The sequence below is a fragment of the Myotis nattereri genome (genome assembly GCF_964212035.1).
Source record: "Myotis nattereri genome assembly, chromosome: 13".
Taxonomy (NCBI): Eukaryota; Metazoa; Chordata; class Mammalia; order Chiroptera; family Vespertilionidae; genus Myotis; species Myotis nattereri.
In genome coordinates, this window is record NC_138088.1 from 26,792,187 (window position 1) to 26,813,459 (window position 21,273).

At 40.5% G+C, this 21,273-nt stretch overlaps 1 protein-coding gene across 1 annotated transcript in view; it reads left to right on the plus strand.

Annotated features, from left to right (window-relative positions):
• Positions 1-6,283: 6,283 nt before the first annotated feature.
• The window catches only part of RHOBTB1 (Rho related BTB domain containing 1), a 63,415-nt gene continuing 48,425 nt past the window's right edge, over positions 6,284-21,273 (plus strand). Inside the window, exon 1 of the mRNA XM_081104978.1 lies at positions 6,284-6,334. The gene's annotated coding sequence lies outside the window, so the exon portion shown is untranslated. The remainder of the gene's footprint in view (positions 6,335-21,273) is intronic.

Below are 21,273 nucleotides of genomic sequence, written 5' to 3' on the forward strand. Positions count from 1 at the left end.
CCTCGCGCACCGCTGTTTTTTAGTATCTTGCAACCAGACACATCGAGTCTTAAAAATGGGCGCAAGAGTGAGCTTCAAGCGTCCTCGTCTTCAAACCCTGGTAGGAAAGAGTCTCTAGAACACCTGAAACTCGCCACCTAAGGGAGCATCCTCTTTATAGGCACAGACAGCATCCGAGGACGAAAAGACGACCACGGGGGTCTTCCTCTCCGGCGTGTGTGGGCTCTGTGGCCGCGTTGCAGCGCTTTGGCGGCTGGAAAGGTTGTCTGCGCCTGCGCCTGTGTCTGCGCCTGCGCCTGTGTCTGCGCCTGCGCCTGAGCATGCGCAGAAGCCAGAATGGGACTTCTGGCGCCGCCACCACGTGTTGCTGGGCTTTGGGCGTCGGTTGCCAAACACTGAAATGCAGGTTTATAAAATAATACGGAAAAGACCCTCTCTACAGGAGTCTTATGTAAGTGAGTACGTGGGTGTGCTTTACGTAACTCCCTGAGAATGTTTTCTATAAACTGATGGCAATAGAAATGTTGAACAATAGTGATTGAATTGAACTTAGTTATCTTGAGGTAGTAATTTGAAAAATCCTATGATCTGAGAATATACTTTTTTTAAAAACTCTCAAAACTCAATAGTAAAAAAAAAAACAATCCACTTATAAAATAAGCCAAAGACACGAACAGATGTTTTAGCTAAGAGATTTGAACGGCAAATAAGCATGTGAAAGATGTTCGACATTATTAGCCTTTAGAGCAATGCAAATTAAAACCACAATAAGTCGTCCCTACAAAACTATTGAACAACTGATTTTTTTGTTTGTTTAAGTAATAATACCAAATGCCAGGGAGAATGTGAAGAAACTAAACCTCTTCTACCTTACTGGTGGGAATGTAAAATGGTACAACCACTCTGAAACACAGTTTAACAGTTGCTTAACATATGACCCAGCAATCACATTCTTGGGCATTCATCCCGAAGAAATAAAAATCTTATGCTCACACAAATACCTGTATACAAATGTGTATAGAACTATTACTCAAAGTAGCAAAATATTGGATACTACTCAAACATCCTTTAATGGGTACATGGATGAAGATACTCTGGTATAATGCCAATTTACTTAGCAATAAAAAGGAATGAGCTACTGATATATGCAATGCCTTGAATGAACCTCAAGGGTATTGTGCTTGTTTTTAAAAAATCAATCTTAAAACATTATATATTGTATTCTCCCATTAATATAACAGTCTCAACGTGACAAAACTGTAGAGACGGAGGACAGATGAATGGCTGGTGGGGTAGCATGATGAAGTGCTTTTGTGATAATGGAACAGTTCTCTATATTCATTGTGGGGATTATATTTTAATCCTATGACTTTGATAACTATTTACCATAAAAGCTAGTCAAAAAGCTTTTACATCCACTTTTGCTCAGTATAATCCTGGAAGTATTTAAATATGCAGTGTTGGTTTAATTAAGCTTAAATACCCATTTTTATATTTAGTAAAATCAAATAGTATTGATTTTATTAGCAAGCAACAATTTCAGTATACAAATGTGAGTTATTTTGTGGTAATAACAAGAACAGGGATAAATTCTGGAGTTCAATTTACTATTGTTCCTTTTCACTTCTTGTTGGCAAAGTAGAGACTGGTTTCTCCAACTTTTCTAGAATGGGGGGGAGGGGTCATTTGTAAAATTTGAGAGCTACTTAGCATAATTATGGCAGCCTCTTTCTCAGATCACTGCCTTAATATGGAAGGACTTTCTAGAATAGTGACTTTTCCCTGCAATCTTAATTGCTGTTTAACCAATTATTTTTTTCCTGAAAGTTCTTCTGGTCAGTTTCCCTCAGGTTTAGGCATCAACTGGGCAATTTCGTGATGACTGTTCTTCACCCCTATGGAAGCAGCATCCTTTAGAAGGCCTCTCTGAGCCTCAGTGTCCCCTGGGTATGGAAGGCAAGCGACAACTGAATGGTAGTCTATCAACTGGAGTCTTTGTATAGATGTCTTTTTGGGCCTAGCACCTACCTTGCTTAAGCATGCCACTTAATTTTTTAAAATTTATTATCGAGGAAATGAAAGAAACAGGAAAGGAAGGATACCAAAAAGCAGGTTAGTAATAAAATAAAGCCTTGGCACAAGCTGACCCAGGTACAAGTACAACTGTCAAAAACTCAGAAAACTACTCACTTCTGCATGCCTCAGTTGTATCATCTATAAAATGATTATGATATTAATTGTATCTTCATCAGTTGTTGTGAGGATTAACTGAGCAAATACGTTTTCAACCTTCGAGCCCACTGCCTGCCACATATGATGGCTGCAATACATGCTGATTCCCATTTCTTTTGAGTTTCTACCCTAATTCTTAGCCTTGAGGATAGTTTGAAAAGATTAGGGACTGGTAACTCCATTTCGAAGACAGTTCAATGAGGATGGCCTAAACAAAGCAGGTTGCCTGTAATACCTTTCCTTGCCAAAAATAAACAAACCATTGAATTTCACTATATCCTGGAGCCTCTGAGACATTCAGAGAGCACGGGGCAAGCCTTTGTCTCTGCAGGAAATATAAACCAGTGGGGAAGAGTAGGAATGCCCAATGGACTAGAACTCATCTGGGGACCTGGGAAGGGACAGTAAGTACTCCATCTGGGAAACTAAGAATGGTTTCCTGGAAGAAACTGAGGGACTGAGAGGTTTGCTTTTTGGAATTTTCCCAATGTTCTGTTTCTTAGGGGATATGGCAAAGCCAGAGCCCTTGCAATAAAATATGGCTCCCTTTTCCCCAGCCCTCAATATCTCAGAACATGTTACTGGAGAACTCCTTGAGGGCCAAGGACACGTTGCCATCTTTGCATACCCAGCCCTGTGTACACATCCTTCTAAATAAAGGTTTATTAAATGAATAAATCCCTTTAAGGTAGCTGAGCACATCAATAACATTGTGCCCAGGCTGGAAGTAAGGAGGTCTGGGCACACTAATTTTAGCTGGCCCTCTGAACGCTCTCCGAGGGCCCAGGCCAGCTTGGTCGTGCTCACTGTCATCTCCTTAGAACCTGACAGAGTACCTGACATACTGTAAACATTCTAAATACTTAGGTGAATCCTGAAAAAAACACCCCTGGTCCTGTCCTCAGAGGTCACAGTCAGCCTGGAAGAAGAGAGATGGACTCTCTTGGGTTTCCAAGGATTCTGATAACCCATGAGCGGCCAGAAGTCAATTTCACTTCCTAGCTCAGCCATTTGTTGATGGTTGTAAGTCACCCCTTACTGGAGTTGGGGGCTGCCTGTGAGTCCTTAAGCCCCCTGCGGGGATCCCAAGAGCTAAGCTAAGTCACCAAGGAAGGAACCCAGAGGGGGAAGCCCGACAGCACAGCACGTGCAGCCGCCCAGGGGAGGAGGAGGCTGGGCTAACGCCGCCCTTAGTCAGCAGCTGGGCTCGGTTTTGAAACAAAAGCCAATGTCCTCCCTCGGAGTCCGCGGCCGGTCAGCTGTAGGGGAAAGAAAGCCATGCTGCCCAGCCGGTTAGTGGCCCAACTTACTTTTCCGGAGCCTGGGACCAAGGGCCAGCAATTGCACGGGAATGGGTGGGGTGTTAGGGATGGGAACCGGGGCACAAAGCTCATCGACCCGCCCCTCCCCACGGCTCGGGAGAGGGGCCTGGGTCTCCCATGCTCTGCGCATGTTTGTCCTGGGCAATCCGCCTCCCAGCCCGGGCCCAGTCTGCGTAAAGCTGAGGCCCCTTGGCCACCCGCGCACCAGCGCCCAGACACACCAGGCCCTGGTTTCATGAATGAAATCCAATCGTGTGGATATAAATAGCCGCGAAGGCTGCTAACGTCACAGTGAGCGCGGCTGCCGCCACCGCGGCGGAGCTGGGTGCCGGGAGCTCTATCCGCCGAGCTGGCCCGCCCGGGAGCGGGGTGGGGGCCGGAGGAGAAGGGGAGGGCTGGGGGTGGAAAGGGGCGAACCCCTCTGTCCCCGGACTGGGAAGAGCGGCCGCGGCGGGAGGCGAGCCCGCCGGGCGAGGCAGTGCCATGCTGCCTTTGTGCAAAGTTGGGCGGCGGGCTGCACGCCGCGCGCAGGGGCCCCGCACACCCGCGACCGCGCGCAGTCGTGGCTGCTGCTGAGTGACGGGGGGGCCCCCCCGCTCCCCCCAGCCCTTGAAGGCGGAGAGAGCTCGCGTCTCGCTCGGCTTCAGGGTAGGTTCTGTGTTGTGAGTGCGCTAAGGTACGAAACTTCTCGGAGCAGCCGCCGCGCAGCCCCCACCGCCCCCGGCCCCAGCGGGTGGCGTGCGGGGGTCCCCGGGCCGCGCCACGCGGTAAGCCGCGTCCCAAGAGAGAGTTGTGGGACCGAGATGCCAGAGGAGCCGCCCTCGTTCCTCCGCGAGGCCGGGAACCCTCACATCCGAGGCAAACGAGAGATTTCTAGGAGCGCCCGCACAGCCGCACCCCTAACTTGGAGCTGAGAAAATGAACAACAGGCACCCTTAGAAGGCTGGCTGCGCCAGGGAAGGGGTGGTGCCGCGCCGACAGGAGGGCTCTTTTCCTTGGAAGGACAGTGGTGGGGAGCCAGAGGTCCCGAGAGGGGGATATGCTTGCCCTTTTGGCGCTTGCACCCCCATGAGAGTTGACGGGTCAGCCCACAGTTTGGCACTCCCCACCCCCAACCCCCTGTCCATGGAGTCTGTTGTGAGTTGCTGTGACAACAGTGGAGCTGCCATGAGGGGCTTTCAAAACCTCTTACCTTGTCGCCCTGTGCTCAGCTTTCGGGGAGAACAATGGGGGTGGGGGTGGGGGTGGGGGGAGTGTGCAGACAAGGGAACCCAACCTCCTCTCCAAAGAAAGAAATGAGAGGAAGGCACAGCGATGTAAAAATACATCATTAGATCCTACTGTTAGCTGTGCCGTGTCTACCCCCAGCAGTATCAAACATCTCAACTGAGGAGCAATGTCAATATTTAGACTTGGACAAGCCAGAAAGTTAGAAGGGAGCGCCAAGCACAGGGTTTTGACTTGGCTTTGCACGTCAGCCCACAAGCTGTGCCTTTCGAGCTGACTGTACACATTTACTGGGGGGAAATGCATGAAGGTTGATATATCCACAAAGGCACCCAGACCTTCAGGTCTCAGAAGACCAAGAGTCGCCTTGACTTTGAACTTCACCCAACCTGGGCTGTTCGCACAGTTCCGTTGGACCCCAGCCAGATGCTCAACCTGAGGTTTCTCTAGTTTGGGGCTCCCCCACCCCCAACCAGGCTGTGTTGCATATTCTACATTGAACTGTGCATCCTCCCTAAACTGCAAAAATGTTATCAGTAGTTTGCATCTTTGTATACCTTCTCTCACTAACAGCAGATATAAATAGCCAATAGTCTGTTTTTGTTTGATCTCAGACAAGCTCTAGGCTTTCTAAACATACACTATGTTTACAAAAAACTCTTTATAAATTTGGAATTATATTTAGTTTCCAATAACTTTGTAGATGCTGAAGAGAGTCTCTAGTTGCTAGAAAATAAACAAGAGTTCTTTTCAGTGTAAATAACGTCTGCATATTGCTCTGCAGGTGGAGTGGGCAGTAAATTATTACATTAAACAAGGTTTCCTCTGAGATTCCTGGATCATATTTGGACATTAGTGGGAAAGGGTTTAACCAGTCCAATCCAATGCGGAAGACTGAAAAATAATTAGGAAGCACTAAAATCACAGCCAGTATTCTTCTAAACTTGCCCATTGGTTGTTATTGTCCAGAATTTTGAATGTAGTGTAAATTGAAGTACAAAAGTCTGTGTGTGATCAAGAGGTGGAAATAGAAACACAGGTAGCTTAATGTCACTGGCTCAATAACACAACTTATTAACTGTTCAAATATAGTTTAATAGAAAAAAAGAACTTTTCTTATGATAATATTATCTTAAAAATGTTATTTTTGAGGAATAGCATGTCTGCCTTTATGACTTTTGTATTGTAAAATGTCTGTAAGCTTTTCCTTGTTCCTATCCTTGGGTTTGTGGCCAAATGCTTTTTTTGTAACATACCCAGTGTTCAGAAATATATTTTAACAAATGCTACAAAATGTTACCCTAGCTATTTTAGGATAACATTTCTTTGACCCAAAGAAATGCTACTTTAACACTGGCACCTAGCAAAAGTAAAGCAGATTCTGCCCATTTGGGGGGCGGGGCGGGGGGAGAAAACAACGACATATGTTGAAAATTTTGGTAGCTTTTCATGTGCTCCTGGCAAGCAGTAGGATTTATACAGTATTTCTCTCTTTTATGTAGGTAAGTCCAGCTGTAAGCAGAGTGTTTTGTTCTTCACATCCAGCAAGCCAGGTTAGTGTCTTTGTACAAACCCGTGACCACAGATTACATCTTGTGTCTAATTCTGAATGTACATTTGAGAACAGGTTTCTTAGTCAATTTGCCTTACAACAATTTGTCTTTGTCATTTTTTAATGGAATAATTTATTAACATAACTTCAATGATTATTAAAATTATTCTATTTACTCTGTGAATAAAATGGACCTTGAATCAATTTGTCCTTTATAAGACTTTTTTTATTTGGGGGGGGGGATAAAAGTGGTGCCTGAGTAGCTGAGGATACTGAAGATCTAGGTGCTTGATAAATAAGGTTTTACTTCTATTCTAATCTTAGCACTCTAGAGCTGGAAGAAACCTCATAAAATAATAGTTGGCATTTTTTAACATGAACCAAAGTTAAGGTAAGATACTGCATTCTTTGCATTTATGTTCTCATTCTGCATCTAAAAAACTCCCCGTGATGTGGAATTACTCTCTTGATCCCCAAACAACAGGTGAGGAATTGGAAGCTAAGAGGTTAGATAATAATTTCAATTCCTAGTTCTAGGCAATGGAAAAAAAATAGAATTGATTTTAAAAAATAAAAAAAAGTTCTATCTTACTCTAACACCTAATTCTCTAGTTGAAAAAATTGTTCTCCAATAGGGAAACTGGGGCCAAGAAAAGTTAAGTGACTTGCCCAATATAACTTGGTAATTACAGCTCATATCATACAGCTGTTACGAAATAAATCAATTCCATTTTTTAGAATCTAAAGTAAAACGGTGGAATAATAGGCATTCATGTCTGCTTTCTGGCATGGGACTGTCAAAGATCTAAGTAAGTTTTTATCATGAGATCTCTGGTCTTAAGGACCTTACCAACAAGTAAGATTGTAAACATTCATGTATTTAAAAAATTAGGAATGAATCAAGAACATGTATACCAAAAGGCCAAATGGGGGGTCATTGGTACATTGACAAGTTCAACATTTTCCACTCTGTGGGATTACTTAGTCATTGGGGGGAAAATATCCAGTACATGTTTTGTGTGGATAGATGACAAGTGGGTGAAAGTTTAGGAAAAGATAGAATGTAAAATTTCAACCGAACAGGGAGAGATTTTGCAGTCATCTAGAAACACTAAATTACACTATCTCAGACTCAAAGGTGATACTGCTTCAAAAGCATTGTAAAAAAAATGGGCAGTTCCATCTCATTACAGTGGGGCCTTGACTTACGAGTTTAATTCCTTCCGAGACCGAGCTCTTTAAGGAGCTTGTTAACTCAAATTACTCTATCAACTCAATGCAAAAAATCAGCTGGTATCTCAAAAAACTCGTTAGTCGGGACACTCTTAAGTCAAGGCCCCACTGTACTTGGAGGCCTCACTTGGTCTTCATGGAATGGGATTGGTTTAGAAATTCAGGTGACTTGAATCTGATTTTTGTGTTTGAATCTGCATAGCATCTTTGAGAAAGCATTGCAATTTGGCATGTTGCTTGCAAGTATTGTATTCCTTTTGGAATTTCAGTTTGTCTGAAATATGCCATGTAATGGATTTGGATACATAATAGATAAATCCCAACTAAAGTCCTGAAAATAGCCAATATTTATAGATTAAGTAAGACATTTTTAGTTTTTGCCTAGGTTGATAGTCTTCTCTTCCCCACTCTTCCCTACTTTTTGAAAAATCATTGGTTACAGTTGTTAATCCTTTTAGACAGGGGTAATAAAAGAAATGGAAACAAATTACTAAAGAAAACCTTAATATATCATCTTTTATTAAAGTATTGATATTACCAACTCAAGCTAATAGCCCTAAAAGCTTATTAGTTAAGATATCCTTTTAAGCATTTAAGGTGTGGTTAAAGATGTTCCATAACAGCTTTGTCCTATAAAAGTTGTTATATAGTGTATCATTACAAAATAGATCATAAGAGCATTATTATACTGGGAAGATCCCATTACAGGTTGAGACCTCAGCATCAACTGACATTTGGTCATAGCAACTACAAATCTATAATTACTTCAAGAGTAAAATTATGCTCTGAATCATATAGTGTTAGTACCACAAGAGATGCTAGAATTTGTGCGATATCTCTAATGATAATTTAATTAGCAATCATTTTTTGTTTGTTTTTGTTTTGTCTTAACTTCAGAAAGCTTTAGTTAATGTGCTTGACTTATCTCAAAACATGGCTGAAAACATTTGAAATTTTACTATTTTTTTGTTCAGAAAATGTTCTTGTATAAAACAGAATAATTTTTTAAAATCATTTTGTTGTTCTCCCTTTTAGAAAATAGGCAGTTCAGTTTCATTATTTGGAGGCCTCACTTGGGCTTCATGTAATGGGGTTGGTTCAAAGAATTCAGGTGATTTGAATGTGATTCTTCTGTTCATCTTCTTTTCTCCATCCAAGCTTTGACCAACCTCACAACACCAAAACAAAACTTGGAGAAAGAAGAAAAAATAAGTCACAAAAAGTAGTGTATGTAGAAAAGGATGGAAAGTGGTAGTGTGGGAGTAGTGGAGCAGGAGATGGGGGAAGGGAAAGCTTTGATGGGGTGGTCCAGAGACAGGCACTCAAGTGGATGGGGTGTGTGTAGATTGGTTATTTATATGTCAGCATGAGAATTGTTTGGTTTTTTATGATCTAAACAAAGTGAATCACCTCCTCCTCTTCCTAGAATCTTTTGTTCCTGTGCACATAGGGCAGAAATTGGACAATGGACAAATAAGACACTGAAATGAAATGTGGGTATAACAATACTCTTTCCAAATGTCCAAGAACACTCTGGTCTTCAAATACTTTGAGAAGGTTTTATCCACTAAGAGGTGAATTAGAACATTTTGTTTTTTTAAAAAAAAGAAAGAGATGCTAAAAGGTCCAGAAGGAGCAATTATGTTTTTCTGTTCTGCACCTGAGTTAATTTATTGCACAGACATGGTTCATGATAAGTTCCCAGTGCTAATGAGTTTACCATCTCAGGTTCCATTTCACTGGAAAATTTCCTTTGAATTGTTACCCAACCATAGTTCCAATCCCTGATGATCTGGAATAACAGTACTAGTTATACTCCTACTAGATGCCAGGCACTTTACTACATTACAGCTCAGGTTCTGTAAATTTCAATCTACAGAAGCAAAAAATGGAACTCAGATATGTTAAGTCAAAGAGCTAATAGGAGGTAGAGCTTGGATTTGCACTCAGATCTAAGAACTTGAATATATATTTATTTTTAAAGAACACCTAGAAATAAAAACAAAACTTTAAATCACTTTATTCCAGGTTACTCTTGCCAATGGTAGCGTATGGGAGTAAATAATTATTCTTATGTGATTTTTTTTTAATTTAATGTAATTTGAATCACATGGGAGGTTTTTCTCAACACATTTGTTAACACTTCAGGTCATTTCTAATATATTTTGATGGAAGTTTATATCTTAAATAGTTGAGTCATAGAGGGTTGAATCATGGATCCAGAAAAGTTCTTAAGGATACTTAATCCAACCTCATGTACATGAAAAAAAAAACTGCCATCTAGAGAAGTGGTATAACTTACCCACTCTCATAGTTAATAAGTGACACATCTGGAACAGAACCCAGGCTTCTAAGTCCCAGCCCAGGGCTCAGTTCTATTATATAACACTTCCAGAAAAATGCCAAGTCTTCCAAACCCTCCAGCTTAGACAAAATTATAGCTATCAGTATGATATATATCTGAAACCTAAGATACATCCAGAAATGGGTGATAAAGATATGTTGTGTTATAGGAGATCCCTCACTTATCTTCATTAACTCCAATATAGAAAAAACCCTTTCCTCTTATTCAGAAGATAACAACCCCATACTCTGATTCCTGCCAGCTGTCTTTGTTGAGCAATCTGTGTTAATTAAGTAAGGAGCTATTTAATTTTGTCTGTGGAGCTCCAGATTTTTATTTACTATATGACATGGCTGAAATACTTCCTTGGACCGCATTTTGCTAGTCTGTAAAATGGGGACCATATCACCTCCTCTTAAGGCTTATGAAGATATTAGGAAATTGCACATGTCGAGCACATAGTAGGTGTCCAGTAAGGGTTAGTTCTCTTCTTAGCCTTCCTAGATTATTTCAAGGGAAAATGTTATAACACATTAGGGCAGTGATATCATTTTACCCCTAAATGTACTAAAGTCATATGAATTCTGGTATCACAAGGACGGTTGTAGTAACCTTTTTTCTTGGGTAAAAACAGGCAAGATGGTCTCTCTGAGTACCAGTGGCCCAGTCGCAATTACATTTGATTTGTTTTCTTCACATTCTAGGGTTGCCAGAGTTTACCTGAATTATTTTACTGTTCCGGTTTCTGCTGCAACTAATCCCAAGTTCCTCTTGGAGATTTGTGGCTCGAATTTCCTTCCAGACACAGTTTAAGTAGCTAACGTGTTTTCCCATAGACCTTTGCAGCTTGAAGCAACTACAATATTTTCAACCAAATAGCTAAGAAATGTTTCCAGAGAATAATATGGCCAGTAGAGCATTTTTGCTTTCAATTTCAAAATATGTGACACTTTCCTACCACTGTCATTTCCATTAACTTGAGCACTGGCTGTTGTCTGTGCACTGGCCCTCCCTTTTCTTTCTGTCCTGTGTTGCTGACTGATATATTGATAGGAAAAGCATGAGCACTACAATTTCCCCCTTTCGCCCTCAGCACTTGATAACTACCCTGGCCTAAATTACATCTCTGGGAAGTGTTTCATCACACTCCTCTCCCAGCTGCCACACTTTGTCATGTGGCACTTGCTGCCCTGCTTTGAAATTTTGGAACCAAGTCTAGGGAAACATGTCCTATCCATCATGTACATGGAGAAAAGCTACTATTGCGATTTTTTTCTCTGTCTTTTACATTTTTTCTCCTTCTTAAATTAATAATCCAAGTGGCCTAGAATAGCCTTTATTTTCCTAGTGGCACAGTTTCCCTTTCAATATTTGACAAATGTATATTGCAAGATATAGGTCCTTTTCTTCTGGCTTATGGGCAGCAATTGTGTATTTTCCCCAGGGCTGTGAAGTGGCTAGACTGATTTTAGATGCTTAAAGATCACTAATCGCTAGATTGTCTCTAACCTTATTACTAATCTCAAATTGGTTATATCAATTTCAGTTCATACCAATGAGTTTATTTTTAAAACTAGAGGCCCAGTGCACAAAATTTATGCAAGAGTAGGCCTTCCTTCCCCTGGGTGCTGGCACCAGCTTCTCTCTGGCACCCAGGACCCTGGCTTCCCTCGCAGCCCCAGCTTCATCCAGAAGGTCGTCTGGAAGGACATCAGAAGGATGTCCTGTCTAATTAGCATATTATGCTTTCATTATTATAGATCAGTGATGGCGAACCTATGACACACGTGTCAGAGGTAACACACGAACTCATTTTTTTGGTTGACTTTTCGTTGTTAAATGGAATTTAAATATATAAAATAAATATCAGAAATATAAATCTTTGTTTTACTATGGTTGCAAAGATCAAAAAATTTCTATATGTGACACGGCACCAGAGTTAAGCTGGGGTTTTTCAAAATGCTGACACGCCGAGTTCAAAAGGTTCGCCATCACTGTTATAGATAGTGCTTCTCAAACTTGTCAGCATACAGATCACCTGGGCACCTTGATAAAATGCAGATTCTGATTCAGGAGTTCTGGGGGTTAAACCCAAGGTTAATCTCACAAGCTTCCCATTGATGCCAGTACTATTGGTGTGGGAACCACAGGTTGAATAGTGAGACTCTAAAGTATAATTGTTACTATAACTTATGCCAAAACTCATTGCATATAGGCCCTACAACTCCCACCTTATTTTGTTTGCTTGTTTCTTAAATCATAATAGAGAGTCATGGAATCTTAAACATGGGAGGAATGTAGACAGAGGTGTGCCGATAAATCAACCAGCTCTCTGGGGGAAAAATGCATTTATGTGCATACATAAGTTGATGATAAATTTTACTGACATAAAGAATGTGTGTAGCATACAATTACAAATAATAATAAAATATACAATACTCTGTATTGTAAATTCCATATAGCCCATTTGGTTTCACAGAATGTTCGTTGGTTTTTGTAGAACACTTCTATCCAAAGCCTACCTAGGATACAATTGATGAAAAGGTGTAATTCCCATATAAATGTTGGCTGATAGTTTTCTTTAAGTTGATGAGTAAAACAAAGTTAAAATAACAAAGACATATGTCAGAACTGCATACATACATTAAAAATATGAATGACTTCTTTGCTGAACCAGATAATAGCTTTTATATACCATAAGGATATTTCCTTAAATGTACTATTCACGATGTAGCAGCTACACATATAACACACTTTTAAATTTAGTATCTATTATTAACATTTTTAAAATCATTTTCTTAAGACAGTCAACAGACCAGTAAAGCTATTGTGTAGTGGTTGCTAACTTCTGTGGTGTAAATACTCCCACCATAGCCACTTTCATGATATCATTCTGACTGAGCATGGAGTTGGGAAGAGATGGGACAGTAGCACACCACTATGTAGTATTTCCACCATGCAGATAAAATGGGCATAAATAACGACAAAAATATAGATAACAGTAAAATAATGAGTTTTGAGTATTTAGTACCTTTAGTACATTTTATTTAATCAAAACTTTACATAGTGTAATTCTTAATACCGACCCTATTTTAACAGGCTTACAAAAATCCTAAAAATGTAACTGGTTCTCATGAGCTAACAGGGACTGGCTCCAGCACACCACTGGATGTAGACCATTGGTCCAGTGATTCTCAACCTTGACTGCACATTGGAACATTCCAGGAAAAATATAACCAACCATCTTAGTAGATCTGCATTGGGGCCCAGGAATCTGAATGTAAAACATTTTATTGAAGTGTATCTCATTTCAAGAAAAATATACATATCATAAGTATATAACTTAAAGAATTTTCACCATCTGAGCACACCCACATAACTGGCACCTACATACAGAAATAGAACATCACCACCAAGAAGGCTTTCTTAAACTCTTATCCAGTCACAACCCAATGGAGGTAAGCACTGTCTTGATTTCTAATACTGTAGATTAGTTTTGCCTGATTTTGTGCTTTTATAAAAACAAAATCTCTTTTGTGTCAGGCTTTCCTCTCCCTCAATATTGCATTTGTGAGATGTAGCCACAATTCATCCATTTTTAGTGCTGTGTAATACTTCATTGTATAAATAGACCTCAATTTCTGATTTATTTATTATTTATTCTACCATTGTTGAGAGTTGTTTCAAGTTGTTGGCTATTATGAATAATGCTGCCAAGAACATTCATGTACAGACAGCAGCAGTATTTAAAACAAAACAAAACAAAGAAATTCTCCCAGTGGCTCTAATGAGCCGCCAGTCATCTCTTGACCAACATCTCTATACTTCCTCTCCTTTTATTTCGCATTAGAGGCCCGTTGCATGAATTCGTGCACAGGTGGGGTTCATCGGCCTGGTCAGCGATTGAGGCCTATCAGGGGGCCATCCAGCCGGGGGGAGGGACCACAGGAGGTTGGCCTGCCAGCCCCCCCCACCCCCAACCCCTGGTAGGGCCCAGGGGGAGGAATCATGGAGGGTTGGCCAACAGTGGGGGGAGGGAAGGGGCCATGGGAGGTTGGCCAGCAGGGGGTTGGGGGGGCAGGGCTGCAGGAGGTAGGCCAGGGAGGGGGAGGGACCAAGGGAGGTTGGCTGGCCGGGGGGAGGGGCCATGGGAGGTTGGCTATGGGAGCGCACTGACCACCAGGGGGAAGCTCCTGCGTTGAGCATATGCCCCCCTGGTGGTAAGTGCGCATCATAGCGACTGGTCAACCAGTCGTTCTGGTAGTTCCGGTCGTTCAGTCCTAATGGTCACTTAGCCTTTTATATATATAGATGTAGTATGACCAAGGCCATTGATTCTTTTGCATAAATGTACTTTTAGTACCATAAGCCAGGAAGCTATGCTTCCTTTCAGTTCAGTGTGTTCTCCTAGCTCTTTTCATATAGGTTCACTAACTCCCCCTTTTATCAAGACATCTGCTGTTGTGCACTCTGATTGGAGATGAGATTGGGCCTCACATCAATAGCATGGAGGAGTAATAAATATGGTGGCGAGGCACCAGAGCTAAATTTGTCAGGTGATCATTAAGGATCCTAGAAAGAGGTTTCAAGGAAAGGAAATTGTTTCCTTTTGTGTATACCAGCATTAAACACAAGTCAACAGGGAACCCTTAGAATATTTCAAATTTTAAAAAATCCATTTATTTGCAGTAGAACAAGGACTCTCTTCTGAAAGAGAATTGAAATCTCTCAAAGTCAGATGACTTGATGTGAAAAGATTGGAGAAGGGAGTGATCCCATTGTCTTATTTCTACCCCTGTGTTTAGCAGGTGTATCCTTGTTGCATTATTCTAGGCTAGGTGGCTGTGGAGTTTTCTTGTTTGGGCCTATTGATATTTTAGAGTCTTCTTTGACATAAGTCAAAGGAGCTGAATGACGCCAAGCTCCAAAGTGATATTGATGACGAGTGGGATGTCTGCTCAGAGCTGAAAGAACGTTTTCAGGAGTGATAGGGCTGTTCTTATTTTATGAAATGCACTTCAAATAAAGCTCTCAAGGTATTCAGAGAGGTCAAGAGTAGACATTAATTCCATATAAAGAAGAAGAATATTTTAGTCCCTGGTTTTCCTACTTTCCCATCTCATTTGTTTGCAAATTTCTTGTTATAAAAGAATTCATGTCCAGTATAGAAAAGATGGAATATATAGATAAGAAAAAAATAAATTATAATAGTAGTTGGCACTCATATTTTAATGTATCTCTATCCCAAATGTTTTTGTTGATATTTAGGCACATAATTTTTAAGGAATGGTGTTACTCTGTCAATACTTTTATGATCTTTTCTTTAAAGATTTCCCATGAGTATCTAACTACTGGAGGCCTGATGCATGAGATTCATGCACTTGTGGGGGGGAGGAGGATCCTTCAGCCCAGCCTGCACCCTCTCATAGTCCAGGAACCCTCAGGGTATGTCTGACTGCCGGCTTAGGCCAGCAGTCAGACATCCTGAGTGCTGCTGTGGAGGTGGGAGAGGCTCTCCCACCACCACCGCTGTGCTCTCCAGCTGTGAGCCGTGAGCCTGGCTTCTGGCTGAGCAGTGCTCCCCCTGTGGGAATGCACTGACCACCAGGGGACAGCTCCTTCATTGAGCATCTGCCCACTGGTGGTCAGTGCATGTCATAGAGACCGGTCATTCTGCCACTTGGTTGATTTGCATATTACCCTTTTATTATATAGGATAACAATAAATGTACTCTTATAACATATTTTTGGTGGCTATATACTCTCCCATTGTATGGACATTTATTGGTGGTGTTTTTTAACCAATCCCCTATAGTTGTATTTCTGAAATTGTTTTCAATATTTTATTTCCACAAATAGTGACATGATGTGCATACATTTAGTGGAATTTTTTTATATGCCCTAATTATGCTTTTAGGAATAAAGTCTTATAACTGATGAAAGTTATGGACATTTTTTTTTAAATATATTTTATTGATTTTTTACAGAGAGGAAGGAAGAGAGATAGAGAGTTAGAAACATCGATGAGAGAGAAACATCGATCAGCTGCCTCCTGCACACCCTCTACTGGGGATATGCCCGCAACCCAGGTACATGCCCTTGACCAGAATCGAACCTGGGACCTTTCAGTCCGCAGGCCGACGCTCTATCCACTGAGCCAAACCGGTTTCGGCATTATGGACATTTTTAAGTCTTTAGAGTGCCAGTTGCATTCCTGAATAATGGTTCCATCTTACATTCCCACAAATAGTGCCTCATCCTGCTTTTAAAAATGTGCAATCTTTCATGTAGTAACTCCTTACCAAGAGTTGAAAGGTATAGGAACATGATCTGAAAATACTAGCTAGAATCTACACAATGATATCAGCCAATAACCTTAAATAAAATAAGAGATTTTAAAGAGTCTGGATTTTGTCCACCAGCACTTTTATATTTATGCTCTAACTTTGCTAGGAAATCCTAAAGGGATCAAAACAGTTTTCTTCATTTGCTTCAATCAGAGCATAACCTAATCCTAATCCTAGTCATATTATAGTCTCATAAATGATTAAATGCAATTGTTTGATTGTCATCATATCTGAAGGTTTCACAACAAGTGGTCTCTTGGTACTTCAAAAGCTGACCCAGTGACATCTTTAGAGAATGCTTTCAGTGAAAAAGTAGCGGCAGAACACTATAGAGACTTTTATTCATTAGGATGGATTTTTAAGCATGTCGTCTCAACAGATTGGATATTAGCTTTCTCAAACAAGCACATACAACTTTGACTGTTTAAAGGCTTGACCAATATTTTATTTTTTTTAATTTTTTTAAAATCGTTTTATTGCTTAAAGTATTACAAAGAGTATTACATATGTCTCCTTTTGTTCCCGCCCTTGACAATCCCCTGGCCTCCCCTACCCCCCAGTGTCTTATGTCCATTGGTTATGCTTATATGCATGCATAGAAGTCCTTCGGTTGATCTTTTACCCCGCCCCCCAACTCTCCCCGGCCTTCCCGCTGTAGTTTGACAGTCTGTTCGAGGCTGCTCTGCCTCTGTATCTATTTTTGTTCATAAGTTTATAATGGTCTTTATTATCAATAAATGAGTGAGATCATGTGGTATTTTTCCTTCATTTATTGGCTTATTTGACTTAGCATAATGCTCTCCAGTTCCATCCAAGCTGTTGCAAATGGTAAGAATTCCTTCTTTTTTACAGCAGCATAGTATTCCATCGTGTAGATGTACCACAGTTTTCTAATCCATTCATCTACTGATGGGCACTTAGGCTGTTTCCAGATCTTAGCTATGGTGAATTGTGCTGCTATGAACATAGGGGTGCATATATCTTTTCTGATTGGTGTTTCTGTTTTCTTGGGATATATTCCTAGAAGTGGGATCACTGAGTCAAATGGGAGTTCCATTTCTAGTTTTTTGAGGAAACTCCATACTGTTCTCCACAGTGGCTGCACCAGTCTGCATTCCCACCAGCAGTGCACAAGTGTTCCTTTTTCTCCTCATCCTCTCCAGAACTTGTCGTTTGTTGATTTGTTGATGATAGCCATTCTGACAGGTGTGAGATGGTACCTCATTGTTGTTTTGATTTGCATCTCTCGGATGACTAGTGACTTTGAGCATGTTTTCATATGTCTCTTGGCTTTCTTAATGTCCTCTTTTTAAAAGTGTCTATTTAGGTCTGTTGCCATTTTTTGATTGGATTGTTTATCTTCCTTTTGTTAAGTTGTACGAGTTCCCTATAAATGTTGGAGATTAAACCCTTATCGGTGATAACATTGGCAAATATGTCCTCCCATGCAGTGGGCTTTCTTATTGTTTTGTTGATGGTTTCTTTTGCTGTGCAGAAGCTTTTTATTTTGATGTAGTCCCATTTGTTTATTTTCTCCTTTAATTCTTGACAAAGCTTCCTGATTCAGCCCTTAGCAAAAGCTCACCAACATGAGAACCACATGCCCTTCAAAATCAATGTGTAGGGTCTTTTGTTGCTATTTCAACTTTAAAGAATTATTGAAGTACATAGCAAAATGTGTAAATCTCACAAGTGTATGGTTTTAATGAAATTTTGCAAGTGAAACCTACCTATGTAACCAGCACCTAGATCAAGACCACGAGCATCCCGCTTCTGCTCACCACCCCACTGCACCCTCAGTGTGTTTGAAGTGCTTCATATTTTATGTCCAGGGTCATTTATTTATAGAATTTGATTTTTCACTGAACTACTTTATATGAGCTAGTTCCAGTCAGCTTTGCTCAAGCTTATCTCCCATATAACTAAAAATATGTAAGACTCTGCCTTTGCAAGTAAAGATTATAACATGAATTCACATACTGAGTGTGTATCAACAAGTGTTTGTGATTTGCAGCTACACAAATATATATACAGTGTGCATACAAACAAGTTAGGAACTTCTTTCTTCTTAAAGCTGAAGTATACTATGTAGATCCATGCTTAAAATATCTTATTTGATTGCACAGAATAGTACATGTACTATGTTTCCAAATAATTTCTTAAAATTGCTCATTTTACTACTATAATTTTCTCTTTGAACATTCAAAATTTTAAAGCCAAGAATGTTTCATCTTCTGTTTAAGATAGAACTGTATGTATGTGTCCTGGGTGTCTACACCTGTCTCTTTATATTGTTTAATTTTTGTCTGATTATCAGCAAGATATCATTTAGATTCCCATGTTATTTTTAGTTGAGAGCTTGAGTCAGAAAGAAAACCTATTTCACAGGCTCACTATGCTTTATAAATTTATGATTTTAAAAATTAATTTATGCATTATCAAAAAATGTATTATTATTATATCAATGTACCCTTAGTAGAATTAACAATCAAGAGTTACACTTATGTACTCATTCCTTTTTTAAAAGCTAAAATATTTTCTCATTATAGAAGTAATACATCTAAAAATATTATTCCACCATGAAAGTAATGTTGCAACATAAATGAACTTGAAAACATACTAAGTAGAAAGCAGACATCAAAGGCCACATATTATATGATTCCATTTATAATAAATGTCCATAATGGCAAATCCATAGAGATAAGAAGTAAATTAGTGGTTTCCAGAGTGGGAGGAGGTGGAATGGGAATACTGTTTATGGGCACAAGGTTTCTTTTTGATGAAAATATTCTAGAATTAGATAGTGGGAATGGTTGTACAAATTTGTGAATATAATGAAACAGCCTAAATTGTATACTTTAAAAGGGTGAGTTTTATGGCATTTTTACCTCAATTAAACAAAGAAAGGTAATATAGTTTCACTGTAAAACACTTGGAAACCAAAGGAAAATAGAAAAATGGCAACAAGTCCTAGTCCCATTGTCCAGCAATAATCATTGTTATCTGTTTAGTATCTCCCTTCCATTTTTTCTCCATGTATCATTGTTGTAGGAGGAAGAGGTTGGTGTTGCTTCTTTTTAGATGAAAGAGATGAAACTATTAAATTACAAGTATTCACATATTAATGCTCACCCATTCCTCCTTCCCCCAAAAAATGATAGGTCCCAAGGAAAATCCATTTAGTTGTCAGAGGGGAATAATGAATGGAAATGTGATTAAGAGAAGAGAGGGCAATGGCCAGCCCTGTAAGAGGGGAAGAAGAAGCAATGAAGGGGAAAGATCTGGGGTCCTTCCTGAGAGGCAGAGAGGCAGATTTGAGCAGTTGCCATGAGACGTGGAGCTCTTTCTAGGAGTTTAGCTGCCAGATGCCTGATATATTATGTAACCCACATTTCAGATGTGTCACTGTGCTAAGATGGTACTTCCAGGGAAAGAATGAGGAAGAGGTCCCAATTTTATTCAAGTTACACATATTTGTTTATTTTATGTAGTTTTTCATCGACTATATTTCAGATTACTATCCTGCACTTTCCTTTTAAGAGCATAACATAAGCATTTCTCTATATTATTGCAAGCTCAGCACAAACATAACATTAAATAATAACAATCTGTTTCTTATAGCGTATTTACTTCAGTACACCTTTCCTCTGTGTCTGTCTAATTGCTTGTCCTTTTCAATGTGTCAGGGTTTTTAATAAACCATATGTTGAATGGTCTCTGTTTATTCCATTCATATAAGGAATGATTCATGGTGACCAAAGACCAAAGTATATTCTAAATGCTTGGATAACCTAAGACTCTTTCAGAGACCAAGGTAGGGCTCTATAGTGACCTAGGAACCCACCCAGTTCCCGAATGCACAAGCAAAGCTATTCAGTATGGTACAGGTTGAGAGAACTTTTGTAGGTGAGATAAGGACAGTGGTGAGTAATGTCATCACTGAAGATGTTCCCGTGTTCAGTCTTAGAGCTTGCACCACCTCACTCCACTCCCTCTCACATTAACATCACAAGATCAATCACTCCTCTTGCAAGGTCAGAACTGAAATGGCCTGGTTGAGCAGCCTGGAGGAAGCAAAAACAAAGTCTTTTCTTTGCAAAGTGCTGTCTATCTGGTCCATTCCAAGCAAGGACCATCACTGGGGCTACTCCTTGCCCATGGCAGCATGCTGGTCCCCTAATGGCTTTCCAGTGGCTCCACAACCTACTCTTTCCACCCTTGTCCCAAGTCAGGCCAGCTCTTATTGCACATCACGGGCATCTATGCTGAAGAGCATACCACCTACCAAGTCCTAGACAAACTCCATTCCCTGTAGAAATGGGCAGTCTGCTGGTCTTCAGTGACTTTCTCATTTGGCCCCATAGAAATGAATTTGGCAGAAATCCTTCACGTTTCTGTATATGGTTATTCTTTATCCTCAGCCTCTGGTACTGTCGTGAAGTCTGTTATCTATATAGAATAAGGTTCATTTTAGTGAGACGTGGGAGGAGGGGGATCCAAGCATCTGTTCTTTCGATGCTATCTTGCCTTCAAGGCTAATTGCCTCTTGTGATGTAGCTCTTTTAGGCATAAATTGACCTCCTTCATTCAAGACTCACGTTCATTTCAATTATAAATTGTTCTCCATATGTAGTGGATACATACATGTGCCTCCCTTTCCAGGCAAGTAGTGGCTCACTAGAAAGAGTTGGGAATTTCTTGAATTAGGAGGTTAAAGTCTAAAAGTAGATGGTAACTTTGTGAGACCCTTAAATGCTATTAAGATTCATAAATTGACACTAGGTACTGGCGTACAATAAACGATCACATTCTCCCCCCCCCCCTTTTTTTTTTCTAAATCAGATCGGATCCTAAACTGCTCCTGTCAACCTATATTGGGGCTCTCCCCTGCCCCCACCTTCCCGTTTGGTGAAGGAGCCTGGTCCTTGGTCCCTGGTGGTTTCCATGGTTACTGATGCTTTTTCTGATGGGGCGTCATGGCTGGTGCGATGCCATCTGTCAAACACCGCTCTCATG